The 14,405-nt window shown below is 31.6% G+C and overlaps 1 non-coding gene across 1 annotated transcript; it reads left to right on the forward strand.

The window, feature by feature from the left end:
* Window positions 1-612: 612 nt before the first annotated feature.
* Window positions 613-683, forward strand: TRNAG-CCC (transfer RNA glycine (anticodon CCC)). Its single transcript has one exon. It is a non-coding gene; the product is annotated as a tRNA-Gly (tRNA).
* Window positions 684-14,405: the final 13,722 nt, after the last annotated feature.

Here is a 14,405-nt window from a genome sequence, read left to right on the forward strand (position 1 = left end):
TGGAAAAGTGAGTCCCCTTTTAAAACAGTGTCTTCACTTCTACGTAGTTATCAACCATGATATAAGAATATTTTTATTTCGAAACTATTTTTTGTAATAATTCAGATATAAGATGCTAAACTTGTGGCCTAATGTGCCATAACTTGCAAATACAACAACACGCTACTGTATTTTACGTTCTGTGTTGTGAGAGTGTATAATTCATATCGTATCAAAGAATAAAATTATAACAAAAAATTTGTCTAAATAATAGAAAAAGATCAATTGTCTGAACTTGGTATTAAGTTCATAGCGTAAGTTGCTTTACTCTCTATGTAAGAAGTGGATAATATAAAACTACATAAATAGCATTACTTGTTAATGATACCGACTAGAAGATCTAAAGTTATTTGAGAGTTAAGCACTTGCAGCAGCAGAATGGAGGGTTATACTGTGACAGTAAATTACACTATTCGTTGGTATAATAGTAGCCCAAAGATCGCAATAGGTGGTGATGACTAGCTGCCTTTCCTATAGTCTTTGTTAAATTAGGGACAGCTAGCGCAGATAGGGCTCGTGTAGCTTTGCGCGAAATTCAAAACAAACAATTACAGCGAAATACATTTAAACATAGCATCAGTGGTTCAGTGGTAGAATGCTCGCCTCCCACGCGGGCGGCCCGGGTTCGATTCCCGGCCGATGCAATAACGCTCTCCTTTGGGAGGAAGAGGTCAAATGTACCTTAACAACATCAATACCCAAATACCCACACAGTCAAACTCTTACATTTAAACACTTCAATTGTTTAGTTGCTTAAAGAGGAAGTTGTTAATACATATAAAGAACTAGATAAAACAAACATAGGAATACCTCAGGATATCTTTTGTAGTTTGTGATTTAGTTTTATTTATCTTTCCCGTTTTTGTTTTTCTTTTATATTTGGTTGAATTTATACAAAGTTTCGTCTAAAGTATGATGTAATAGCTTGCGTTCTATTGTATGAGTCCGCATACATACCGCTGTACCACTGGGGGCTTTAATACATCATCAACCTTTTGACGTATTAACTATTACTACTGTTTGACGAGAGGCCTCTTCAACGCCTGAGACGACATATGTAATGTGACTAAGATATAACATTTTATCCTTTGCTTTCAAATATGCGTTCTTATAATTACCATAACATGAAAAGTACCGAAAATTTAATATATTAACTTGAAATAACCAGTCTCAGGATATAAGAAATTATATGAACTGATTTTGCAGTTTTGTTAAACTGAAATAAGTTTTCCATAACTTAAAATTCATTATTTTAACTTGCTATTTTCATTTTTCATATAACATTTTGTTCTACCGTTACTATGGCCAGTATTGGCCACTACTTTAGAAACACCGATGTCTACAGATAAGGGTTGTCAAACACCATGTTAACAAGTGTCTGTGTGTGTGTTTATTATATATTTATATATTAGTTCCAAGAAAACACTATTTTGGTTTCACAAAAATTAACGTTTTACAAAACTATTATAAGTATCTGCTATTTTTAAAACAAAATTTATAAGCTATTGAACTTTCCATATAAAATCTTATATTTTTATAAAATTTTAATTCCACTACACGTCTACTTTGTCATGTTTACAGTTTTAAGGTGCCAGGGTATCTGTTCCAATAAAGATGATTCAATATGTGAAAATGTTAAAATACCCTGCAGTTACATAAAATTAATTACTAAACCAGTCTCGGTTCTTGATTGCCTGTGATTTTTGTGATTGGTCACTAGCAATAAGGTTATACAAACAATGTATTTTATTTGCTGATTCACTGTGATAATTACCTGCTCCTAATATTATATATATGCATTTTTGTCATTCAACAAAATGGAAACCACACAATACATGAAGGAAGCTTACACTTATGTAATTTTTAATTGAATTGTCTGTTTAACAGTCATGTCTTTAAAACAATCAAACCTTTAAATATTATGGTAAAAGTCAAGCACTTTTCTGTGGCATATAAAATGGAAGCTAAATCAAACCTAGTGTAAAAATATCAGAACAAGGTAAACAGCAATCACAAATATATTTTTTCACCAATCATGTTGTCTGTAAAACAAAAATCTGACAGAACTCAAGAAAACAGTAAAAATCACTGCATCAGAGGAACCATTCCATTAGTTGACAACAGATATAAACATGAAACAATCTGCTTAGTAGACCAGGGTGTCCAACAAAGTTCACAAATAATTTAAAATTACTTCTAAAAAAAAAAAGTCCATAAGTTTCTTAGTCCACAGTCAGTATTACATATCAAGATATAAATGTTTAAGCTCAATTTTTATAAAAAAGGTTCTATTATTGAGTATCATGTGTTATAAACTTATACACCTTGTTTCCTTTTCTGTCGGCCCAGCATGTCCAGGTGGGTTACGGCGTTTGACTCATAATGTGAGGGTCGCACCAAACATGCTCGCCCTTTCAGCCGTGGAGGCGTTATAAAGTGACGGTCAATCCCACTATTCGTTGGTAAAAGAGTAGCCCAAGAGTTGGCGGTGGGTGGTGATGACTAACTGCCTTCCCTCTAGTCTTACACTGCTAAATTAGGGACGGCTAGCGCAGATAGCCCTTGAGTAGCTTTGCGCGAAATTCAAACCAAACCATGCACATCACCTCCAAATAACTTGCTCATCGTGAACATCGATAAGACATGAAGGAAGTTCCAGAGCAGAAAAAATATTCGATATTGTTTATTAGTTTATAAAACCTTTGTTATTTGAAATAACCATTATCGTAAATTGTATTATTGTTTGCATATTGAAATATATATTTTTAAAAAGTTACTGAGTGTATTAATCTTGTTGAAAAGTATCATAAGTTAGATACGTATCATTCTTTATTTTGCCCCCTCAGTGGTATGTCTGCGGATTTACAACGCTAAAAACCGGGTTTCGATATCCGTGGTAGGCAGAGCACAGATAGCCCACTGTGTAGCTTTGTGCTTAATTCAAAACAACAACAATATTTACTTACCTTTTTGATTCAAATTATCATTTAACTCAATTTTAGGCTATTTCAAATTGTAATACATAACAATAGAGACTGTGAATTAAAGGCAAACGATATTATAGAAAATTAAATAAGATATTGGTGGGAGATATTGTTTTTGAATGCCTAAAGTTCTTGTGTATAAGAGGATTAACACTTTGAGAGGAGACTGAAGATTTCAACGATGACGGTTTCTTAGTTATATTAGAATTTGCAGCTAAATTAGATCCATTCTTGGCCAAGCACCTTAAAATGCGTGGAAATAAAGGCCGGGTAGTTACTCATACTAATTGTCCATATTTATAAAGGAATTATTAATTATGATTCTCCGTGTGGCCACACAAGAAAATTAATGGCTGAAGTTGTCGAAGAAAAATTTGATAAAATAGGAATCGACATTTAGTATGCACATGTTAAATCGTTTCGTAATGCAGCAAATACGTTTGGTTAATACAAAGCCAAAGCAAGGAAAAAACGGTTTAGGGGTAATGTTTTGGCATGCTTCGATAATGTTTTTTTTATGTACCTAATTCAATTTTATTTACTATGTCGCTTAGGAAAAGAATTACTATTATAATCGTTTAATTTTAATCTACTATCCTTAAAAGTTAGATGCATCAAATTATAATTTATTTTGAATAATTAGCTCACATTTTGTAATTAACTTAATATGTAAAAATTATAAGGTACAAGGGGTCTTAAAAAAATAAATGTGCCAGGGCCTGAAACTACCTTAATGTGGGCTTGTCAACTTGTATCTAAAGCTTTAAATAATTCTCTTTCTTGTTACAAGTCCACATCGGCTAGTTCTGTAACGTTAGAACTCAAGTGACAAGAATTATTTTTATTCTCTGTTTCTTACTGCATAATCTGGGATATATTCACTTATGTTACCCTGTGGATTACCATAGTTGTATTCAGAACTTTAAATAACATCTCCTTTTCGTCAAAGTTCACACAGGCAGGTTCAGTTACTTCAGAGTACTCTTCGATAAAAAAATTACTGTTCTTATTTCTGTTATTCTTTGAAACTCACCTTAAAATATCCGCTAAACTAACAATCACGCAGTCTGACTCCACTTTCGTTAACGTAACTTTTCCATTTGCAAGCACGTGGTCGCCTACCTATAAATATATTGTCTAACTGGCCTAGAACTCTCTACAAACTACGATACGATATGAAATTACAATACCCACTCAAGGAAACGAGAAAAATACAGAGAGTCCAAAAAATATCACCTCAAATTGCAACAACTGTACTAAACACACAACGTACAGCTCTTACCGAATTACGTAACAAAACTTATCAAAACTATCGCCATTAAAATCATTACTTTTAACACTCTTGTAATGAAAACTAAAATAATCATTAAATATTATATCACTAAATAAACTAAACAATAACTCTAACAGAAAACAGTCTTGTATATTCAACATCCCTAGCACAGTAAGAGAGTAGGTCTGCACCTAAAAGATGATAAGATTTGGGCAGAAGTAAAAGAATGATGAACTTGTCTCACAAGAGACTGATTTTTGGTTGGAAAAGTTGAGCCTAAAGAAAATCGGAGAAGATGAATGCTTTTTAATGAAGTGATTATGGTAAGTATTTATAGACAGTAGACTACTTCTTAACATACTCAAGAGAAACAAGTGACCACAATGGGAAGGACGGTTCTATATGAGCAACAGCTGGAAAGTTTTAGGTGGGGCAGGACAGAAAAACCCCGAGAAAAACCTACTTTCACTGATTAGGCACATAATATTCTATCTGCCAAGTACTAAATGAAATTGGAAAATGAATCGAAACAGTGTGAAAGTAGAAAAGGAGGAAGGAGTAATAGGCACGAGATTAATTGTTATCGTTTTGGTCTAATCAGACCGAATGGAGCTCTAATGTTTGAGACTCCATCATCCTCATCGTCATTAAAGGAAGAAAACGGAAGAAAGAGAATGTCCCACATTTCGCATCAGTAAACCTATAGCACATAGGCAAAAGTTCGGAAGTATATATGCAAAAAACGGCTCGTTTGGGTTGAGAAAATATTTTACATAGAAGAGCGAACAACGTTTCGACCTTCTTCGGTCATCGTCATCGTATATATAAAAGGAAGAAACTAATCAGAATTGGAAATGTTATATCTCGGGTATTTCATAATGGATTATTTTGAAATTTGGTATATGAAGTAAGAGACCAGTGGAGCACATCAGTTAAAGTGTGTAGTAGTTTGGATTACCACGGTCCTACCGTCAGAAGGTGGGGAACTCGCTAAACTGTCATTCCTGCTAATCACACCAAGTGTTTCCTGCTCTTGTTTTTTTGCCGCAAAACATACGGTTGTGTTTCTTAACGATGGACATGAAACTCACTGTGGACTTGTGACGTCATCGTTTGAATTTGAACTTGCCAATGACAGAAATTGCACGTAATCAAAGGGATAAGTTAACATTATGTAATTTAACCAGCAAGTTATTCATTTGTGATAAAGTGATATGTAATGTAATAGTTTATTATTTTCCACCAGACGCCTGCACCTGAAAGTGAAATGTACAGATAAGGCAAAATTGGTTCCTTATATCATGGATATTAAAGTGTGATATCTGTTTAACTTAAATATAATATGTATTTTACAGGTGGTGCTAGTAGCTGTGGCTCATTTTGTTGGCGGGAATTTTTGAGGTGTTGCAGTTGAAAAAAAAAAGTCAAAGTTTTATAAACTGACGTACCCTATTCCGGTAATTTATATGTAATATATATTTATTTTTAGTATTTAGTTTAAAATGTTATTGGCATTTACGTTTTAGGTATAAACCATATAATATAGATTTAATGAATTATTTTATTCACCAGTTATTATTGATTTATAAAGGGAATAAAAACATGAATTGTGAATTGAAAAATGAAAAGTAGCTTGTAATGTGGCATTAAAGTGATGAATAATAACTCGAATATGGTACATTTGGTCCTTGAAAAACTGCAGTGGAATTCTTAAATACCCATAAAGCAAAAATATAAACCCCTTTTTCAAGGGAAATCATTGATTCCTCATAAACTCTCAGGCATCCATCTTGTTAGAGTTTAATATTTTGTAACAGTAAAGCTTGTATTGTGTGTAAATAAATTAATTAATACAATACAGTAAATAGGTGTCTGAGTATTAAACTTTTATTAAAGCTTCTTATATCATTCTTATGTATAAAAAGTGTTTGAAAAGGTGGGCAAATTATTTGAGAACATTTTGGTACCTGTTACTTGGATATTTCACTATCCAATAATTTTGTCTTAATCTTCCCAACATATTGTATTTAAGATCATAAAAATATTTCATCAGTATTAGTTCATTAGACAAACACTCCAGTCTGTAAGATATTAGAAATTATTAGTTTATTAGAGAAAGCCTTTTTTGGAAAAAAAAAGGCTATTATAAAATATTTTAATTATATGGTGAAAGATCTGATATTTATAAAAATGGTTCAATCTGTGAGAAATTCCATGAAGAAACCAGAGTTTATTTGCTGGGTCATAAGCCTGTAGCAACTGTCTTATGTGTTGATCTGTGTCTTTGCCACAGTCAAGCTTGCAATATTGATCAGGAATGGCAAAACCATGTCATGTCTGAGGAATAGTAGTAGAACTGTCTTCTTCCTGTCTCCAGCATCTGATACTGAGACTTATGGAAGAGAAGAGAAAACAGTCAAGACACCAGTGTATATTTATTTACTTTCACAGAAGAAAGTGCATCAACAACTACTTTATAGTATTACCAGAACTAACTACCTTTGGCCATTTGAGTCTAAACACACACACACACTAATTGGTTGCACTGAGAGAAAGAAGGATAAAAAGTGTGAAATTAGTAATGTATTGTGCAACTGCAGCACTTCATTCCTGAAAGAACATGGAGAAGTGCTGAATCCACTATTAAAATTATGGAAACAAAGTTTGATTTACGATTAAAGAATGCAAAAAAGTTCTGGACTTCCAAGAGTTCACAAGTGTTCTAGATTTGAGTTCTGTTTAGCACAGTCCTACATACAATTAAAATAGAAGAAAATACTAGGTGAAACAATGAAATGTTTAATTGTCAGGGTGACTTGGTGCCAGGCATTTGTCGGGGTCTTTTGTATGGGAATATGTTAGGTTTTGGACTTATTTTCTCTTGTGTACAACATTATTTAGTGGTCAACATGATAACAACCTCTGACTTCTTTGTTCTAACATAGGAAGACAATAGGATGAGACAATACAAGTTTAATATTAAGAAAAGACTATGCTCCAGTTAAAACACTAGTAGAGTAATTGATTTACAGAATAGTTGCTTTCAGCACTATTTGAGGAGGACACCAGTGGTGTATTTAGGTAGAAGCTAGAGGGTGCTCAGCCCGTGGGCCCATTGATGTGAAATTGCATGAGATGTAGGGCCCACAAAAGTTATTTGCCTCTGGGCCCAGCCAACCTTATGCCACCTCTGGAGGGCACTTTTAGAAGAGTTTGAGAGTATTCGATGGTTTCCAAGTAAATACATATTGTATTTGGTCTTCACACTTTTCTTTTTCTTGGAAGTAAATGTGCAAGGGCAGCCTTGGTAGACTGCATGGTACCTTATAGTTAATATGTTGTATTTTTGTTGTGTCCAGCATGGTTACATTTGTTTCATGTTTTGGGAGTACAGATACTAACATAAACTTGTCATTTAACAGAAAAATTGACATGGATGAATTGGCCCAAAGAGAAATGTATTTCTCCAATGTATTGCTGCCCTCGAGTGTGTTTTTTTTTCTGTTATGATAAATTCTGCATTACTGCATGTGATTCATTTATTTTTATGTAGTGGTTGTTGCTTAAATAAGTAGCTGGAACTAAATAATTAAGTGCCAAAAGTTTAGATATTTTGAAATCTCAGACTTTCTGAAAATTATACATCAATATATTTTTAGTGAGGTTGCCATACTGCTTGGTAACCATCAAGGAGTATGAAACATGTAATAACTTGTATGGTTTTGTAATTCACGAGTTTTTTGTTGTTTTTTTTAACAGATTAATTGAACTGATGATTATCTTAATGTGACTTGTATCCTGACATCTACTGAATATTAGTATTGAAAAGATGAGATATTCAAATTAAAAGTAATTTTAACCACTGGAAAGAAACTATCTAGTATGAAATGAAAATTTTAAAGTGGTAAAATTTCTGTTAAAATTTAAAAAAAAAGTAATCTTGGAAATGGAGATAATCAAAATTCAATCCTTTACACTGATTTCAGGGTAGATTCTCTACAAATCTAACTACAAAGTTTGTAAATGTTACAATTCTTAATCTGCTTACATCTTATTGCTTATCTTCATGATACTATCTGGTATTATCCATCATGATGTTTTTGGTGTCATGTAAGTTTCTGTAAGTAAATACAAGATTGAATAAAGAGTTTGGATTAAGAAAACTTTAAAATAGAAACAAAATATGATGTTTTCAGCTAAACTGATTTATGTTGCAGATAGAAGTGGTAAATGCAAATAACAGAAAGAAAGGTGGGAAGCATATCGCTGAGTTAAGGCCTGGCATGGCCAGATGGTTAAGTCATTCGACTCGTAATTTGAAGGTTACAGGTTTGAATCTTGCCACACCAAACATGCTTGCTTTTTCAGCTGTGAGTGCATTATAATGTGATGGTCAATCACCCTATTCATTGGCAAATGAGTAGCTTAAGAGTTGGCAGTGGGTGGTGATGACTAGCTGCCTTCCCTCTTGTCTCACACTGCTAAATTAAGGATGGCTAGTGCAGATAGCTCTCGTGTAGCTTTGCACAAAAGTTAAAAACAAACATTGAATTAAACTGAGTTGAGGAAAGATGCTAAATAGTGCAAAAACAAAGTTCCATATAATATTTATTTAAAAAACAACAAAAGTGGTTGGGAACTCTTACATCAGATGAGAGTTGGTTGGAGCTGAAGAAAAAATTGAGACAGAGTTGATGACCAAATGGTAAACCTAATAACAGTATCTGTCTGAGAGTGCATGTTCTAGTCGTCTCATGGTCTCATTCCACAAGTAAATATGCAGGACATAGTTTACAATGTAGAGTCAAATCTCTTCCTTTGCACATATTTCTATACCACAGTCCTTCACTGATGACTACCATGGCAGTTCAACAATATAACAAGGGAGCTACATACCATATTTTTATTTTCACACAGTGATATTTGTACTAAAATTCATGACAGGAGGTGAAGTTCACATGCATAAAATTACCTGTTGAAAATGAAAAATTGAGATTGGGTCACCACACAAGGCTGTGAAAGCTGAAGGGTAAAGCTTGTTGTCATTGGTTTTTACAAAATTACTTATCTGTTTCAGTTTGCTGGAGATAAAGTGTTATGTCTTGTATTTTTTTACTGTTCATATAAAGTAATTATTAGAATACCATGAGTTACTAAAGGTGAAGGGTGATGTTCCATTTCATTTTAAGGAACAAAAATAGAGATAATTAACTTCAAAAACAAAGATAGAAGTCAGTCATGTTTGACCTTTTACAAAGTGATGATAATTTGAGAAAATTATTTTAAGTTACCAAAAACAAAGATGAATATTTTTCACAATTTTTAATGTACAAATATAGGGTACTTAAAGTTAGAGATACCAGTGAGGTAGAATAATGTGTTTTATGCTTGTATAAACAAAGAGAAACTAGTCAAAATAAATAGATAAAAACAATAATAAATGAAATTCTTCTGATGCTACCTGAGGATTCTACCTGAGTAATCATAAAGCAAGGACCTTAATCCTCTCAACCGTTAGTCTATTAGAACTTTTAGTGTTTATTGCAAGTTACAATAACTGTAACTTTTCTACATATCATATCTAATACTTTACTGTCCTGGCTAGATACTTGATGAGTATCACATAGTTTGCTGCTCAGAACTTCCAGAAGTATTTAGGTATTGCCAGCAGTTTCTGCAAGGTACTAAATATATTTCTGACACCCCTCAATCTCTCAATAACTTGAAAAGTAAATGTCATAATGCCCTTGAAGCTTTCAAATGTTTTTTAATTACAAGTACCCATTGAAAGTCATGTAAACTGTTTGAAAATTTGGGTATTAAATTAGCTGTCTTAACTATTTTAAAGTAGTTATTACATAGTGCTCCAAAAACATTTCTTGATGCAACTCTGCTCTACAGCTTATAGTGAACCTAACTTTAAAATTATTACTTGGAAAGGATTTCTCCTAGATCATGTCACATTTGCCAGATCATGAACTAACTTTTACTAATTCCTTCCCTTGCACGTAGGTATTTCCAAGTATTACTGAATTACATATGTAGAGAGAATGTCTCCAGGTGATATCAAACTTCTATACAGATGGTTTCTACATAGTATTACATAATAATGTTAAACTGCATAGTCTTCTACTAACATAAGAGTTTAATATTAATGTTTAAAGGGGCTTGGCCTATGTCAGTAAGTAACTAGATTGTCTTTAAATTTAACTGATATACTTTTACTGCATATATATTCTTAAAACCTAATGAGTTAAAATTCAAGGAACTTGTGTGAATATTTGAAATGTAATAAAATATTTAAATGATCAGTGTTGTGTAATACACAATTAACAAAGTTTTTTTATTCCCAAATGATCAGTGGTTGTAAAAAACACTGTGTTTTGGTGTCATTCACATCATTCTTAGGAGTGAAACACAAATTTTGTACAGCATATAAATACAAAACAAACCATGGTCATGAGACTACAAGTTAATGTATTTAAAAAGGATAATGCCATCTGCTTACTCTCTGGTTATCTAAATTTTCAATCTTATTTAAAGTGAAATTATTTTACTGTGTTTCATTATTTCTGTAGTTCCTCTAATATGTCTATCTGTCATATTATTTGATTGAACCAAAATAAGTTTTTTTGTGACCACTGAATAATAGGACCAGTATTATTTGCATGTTCAGCTTGTGCAGTTTTTACTTTCATTTTTAACATTTTTTTAATGTTCATGTAGTTTAAATTTTAAATTGACTCTAGTTTGACCACAGTCACATTTAATTTTTTTGAATGCCTGTTTTTTCCATTAGATTTATTTCATTATCAGTTTTTTAATATTTGGATAATTTTGTTTAATGGTCTGCCAATGGTTATGAAATTTTTGTTTCATTCCTTAAACTTAATAAAGATTTAACATGACAAACGTGGAATGTTGGTAAAAACAGTATTTGTTTTTAAATCCATTTCAACAAATGTTGATTTTTGTTCATTCTTTTTGTCATCATTGGTTATTTTGTTAAATTTTCTCACAGCTGTATCAACATTATCAAGAGAGAAACCTTTATGTATTGATATATACAGGGTAGGTCGGTAAGTCCCTACCCATCCATATATCTTATATATCTGTGTGCTGTCCCTCATTCTTGCTGCATAATATTATGCGATGCCATATTCTGTGAGACATTTTCCTCAACATGGTCTTACATCAGGCATATTTCTCTGAAAAAAAGAAACATTTATAATACATGCGTAATTGAATATAACATACAGCATATGGATGGGTAGGGACTTATGGGCCACCATATATTTCATTAATAACAGTTCATTTTTAAATCTTCTGGATTAAAACATGACTTTAAAGACATATAAACATAAAAGTAAAAAAGTGACATTTTTGTGACTTTTATGACATGGTCCAGCATGGCCAGGTGGTTAGGGCACTTGTAATCTGAGGGTTACAGGTTTGAATCACTGTCACACTAAATATGCTTGCCCTTTCAGCCATTGGGTGTTATAACATGTTGATTAATTCCACTATTCATTGGTAAAAGAGTTAAAATGGGTGGTGGTGACCAGCTGCTTTCCCTCTAGTCTTACACTGTTAAGTTATGGATGGCTAACAAAGATAACTTTTGTGTAGTTTTGTGTGAGAATTCAAAACAAACAAAAAAGTATTTGGCATAAATTTTGGTGTGGTTTGTGGTGGACTATAGCTTAACTTATGTTCTTAACTATTACGTTAAAAAAACAGTAAACTATTATTTTGTTGAACTTTGTATATAAATTGAATAGTGGATTCAAGGCTGTTTAAGTAATTATCATAAGCTATCAAGTTTTCTATATTGTATTGACCACAAAAGTGTCATCGACATACCTAACACGTATATCCGGTTCATTCTGAGCATTCTGTAAACCATCATTTTCAAACCTATTTGTAAAAAGATCACATACCAATGGAGAATCCATTGCTAGGCATTCAATCTGTTTGTGGATCTCATTATTAAATTGAAAAAATGAATCTTCTCTACAAGTTTTTGTTAAATTTAGCTCAAATTTAGATGAGTGGCACACGGCTCCCTTGTAGTTTGAGTTCAAAATAATTGATCGTTTTATTAGTAAGTACTTTTGTGAATAATAATAAAGTATTAAAAGAGACAACTATATTCTCTTTAGTTATATTTGCTTGAATTATTTTTTCAACAAATTCTGTAGAATGTTTAATTGTCTGTGTTTCTATCACTTGTGAAAGAATACTTACATGCTAAAAATTTAGCTGTGTTGCAAAAAGAAGAACTTATGTTTGATACTCTTTGTCTTTAGAAATTTTCTGAACTTTTGATAAAGCTTCAAATTTTGGAATTATGAAACTACTTGGAACCACATTGTTTTGCTCAGAGGTGGGGTGGGGTGGAGGAGCTAAGCTTATACACTCCAACTTTTTTTTGATCAATTCACAAAGTCTGTTACAAGGATTGTTTTTAGCCTTTTCAAATATACCTTTATTTAACAACTCCTCAACATTCTTAATGTTGTCTTCTTTATATTGGATAACTACTTCATCACATTTTTCAGCTTTGCAAATTTCAATATCACAATCATTTAATGTCTTTCAAACTTGAGAATTTTCATTTTTTTTAAACTGTCTTTAAAATTATGTAGTAACTCTAAGTTTAGCTCTGATTATGTTAACTTTATTAAATGTTCTTAATTTTATTCAGACTTGTTTCCACTTCTATAATAAAATTTTCTTAGAAGCAAATCTCATCCCCTTGTTAAGTACATCAGTCTGTTTCTCATTTAACATATTTGATTTGTCATTTATTTTTCTATATCTCATTACCTTCGTGTAAGACTTGGGTAGCATTTTTTATTCATTTGGCTTTTTTCATTGTTTTTGTTTTATAAAGAACTATAATTATTTTCTAATTTTAATTTATATTTCTCCAGTTTGTATTGAATACGTGTCAAAATAATATTTTCACACTTGTTTCATCGTTATTTAGAATTTTTCATTGTCAGTTGCTAAAGGTGGTAAATTCTGTATTTTTGCTTCCCTGTAACACTTCTTTCCTGATGAATTACAGTTCTTAAAAAAATTTTTTCAGTCGTCTGTAAACAGTTGTCAGTATGGCTTCCTTTGTTATATGATTTTTTTTTGACATTTCATTGGGAAATTTAATTGCATTAATTCTTTAAAACATGATTAATAAACTTACACATTTTGATTTTGGTGACAATACTATTTTCATTAAAGTGTTTTAACATGTATCTCCTCCATTACTATTCAGTTTAACATTTCTTTTTATGTTATCTTTATATGCTTGTTCTTTTTTCAAGGCTGTGAACATATTTTTATCCCTTAATTTAATGTTTTTTCAATACTACATTTACATGCATATTGCCTTCCCGAGACTATAATATTGTCTTTCAAAAAGATAAATGCTCCAGTTCTACTTTTTCTGTGTTTTCAAGTAGTTTTAAAACAAAAATTTGTAATTTAAAATATAAGTTTTCTAAATACCTAATAATTTCAATATTTCAAGATTTATAAAGATGTACATTTTATTTCTTTGAGATTATCTTAATAATCTGTATCAGTTTGTTATTTCTGAATTTGGTTTGCGCTCAATCCTCATTCAACTATAAAACATTTTATTTCTTTGAGGTTATCTTAAAAATTTGTTTCATTTCTTTATTTCTGAATTTGGTTTAAACTCAATCTTCATTCAAATATTGTACATTTTATTTCTTTGAGCTAACCTTTATAATCTTGTCAATCCATTATTTCTGAATTTGGTTTACACTGAATCTTCATTCAAATGTTACACTCGTGTAAAGGATTAAATTTGGTAAAATTGTTAATGAATGATTACATGCATTACTTACTCTTATATTTTCCTACAGTTGATTGTGAAGAAATATTCAAGGTAAAATCTACTGGAGCCACATATTTTGCTTAAAGAGCTCTAACTTGCTGTTGTATTTTTAAAGAATAATACATGTGAAGCAAAGATTTGTCTTTTGAAGAAACTTGTATGTTCTTTATGAAAATATAATATTAAATGTAATATCAATTAATAAGATCAATTTGTCTTTTTTCACGTATATTTTGTTTCTTAG

This window comes from Tachypleus tridentatus, chromosome 12 (assembly GCF_004210375.1).
Source record: "Tachypleus tridentatus isolate NWPU-2018 chromosome 12, ASM421037v1, whole genome shotgun sequence".
Classification (NCBI taxonomy): domain Eukaryota; kingdom Metazoa; phylum Arthropoda; class Merostomata; order Xiphosura; family Limulidae; genus Tachypleus; species Tachypleus tridentatus.